The sequence below is a fragment of the Microtus ochrogaster genome, linkage group LG4, assembly GCF_000317375.1.
Source record: "Microtus ochrogaster isolate Prairie Vole_2 linkage group LG4, MicOch1.0, whole genome shotgun sequence".
In the NCBI taxonomy this organism is placed as follows: Eukaryota; Metazoa; Chordata; class Mammalia; order Rodentia; family Cricetidae; genus Microtus; species Microtus ochrogaster.
The window spans coordinates 23249661-23250643 of NC_022030.1; the positions used below are offsets into that span (position 1 = coordinate 23249661).

Here is a 983-nt window from a genome sequence, read left to right on the forward strand (position 1 = left end):
TAGTGGTCTGTAGTTTTGTTTTTTGAACAGGGACTCAATATAGCCCACAGTGGTCTCAAGCAGACCAGGCAAGCTCTGTGAAATTTCTGCTTCAGTCTCCTAAGTGCTAGAATCATAGATATGGGGCACCAAGCCTGACCGTAAATACTCAGTTTTTCTATTACATTTATCTATTTTGTGTGTGGGGGGCACACATGTGGCATATATGTGGAAGGCAGAAGACAACTCTCAGGAGCTGCTTCTCTCCCTCCATCATTAAGCTTGTCTTTTACCCACTGAGCCATCTCACACACGTGTGTACTCATTTCAAAGATGAGAACACTAGCCAGGTGGTGGTACACACATTTAATCCCAGCATTCAGGAGGCAGAGGCAGAAGGATCTCTGAGTTTGAGGCCAGCCTGGTACAGAGCAAATTCCAGTTCTGAGTTCACTATGCATTCAGCCAGCAAATGCTTCCAAATCATGAGGATGTTGCTCAGTATTTGGTAGAGTTCAATGCACCTCACTTCAAAAAAGGGGGAATGAGGGCTGGAGAGATGGCTCAGAGGTTAAGAGCATTGCCTGCTCTCCCAAAGGTCCTGAGTTCAATTCCCAGCAACCACATGGTGGCTCACAACCATCTGTAATGAAATCTGGGGCCCTCTTCTGGCCTGTGGGCATACACACAGACAGAATACTCTATACATAATAAATAAATATTTAGAAAAGACAGGTGGGTGGGGAATGTAACTCCGTTGGTTGGTAGGGCACTTGCCTGGCATGCAGGAACCGGGTTCAGTCCCTATAACAGCATAATCTAGGTGTAGTAGCACACTCCTGCAGCCCCAGCATGTGGCAGGATCAGAATTTTTTTTGGCTTTTTTTTTTTTGGTTTTTCGAGTCAGGGTTTCTCTGTGGTTTTTTTGGAGCCTGTCCTGGAACTAGCTCTTGTAGACCAGGCTGGTCTCTTTCTTCTTCCCTTAACCTCTTGGGTGGTGGTAA

The 983-nt window shown here is 46.0% G+C and overlaps 1 protein-coding gene across 1 annotated transcript in view; it reads left to right on the top strand.

Moving 5' to 3' along the window:
* Catsperg (cation channel sperm associated auxiliary subunit gamma) overlaps window positions 1–983 on the top strand; it is a 29842-nt gene that overhangs the window by 6208 nt on the left and 22651 nt on the right. The window lies entirely within an intron of this gene.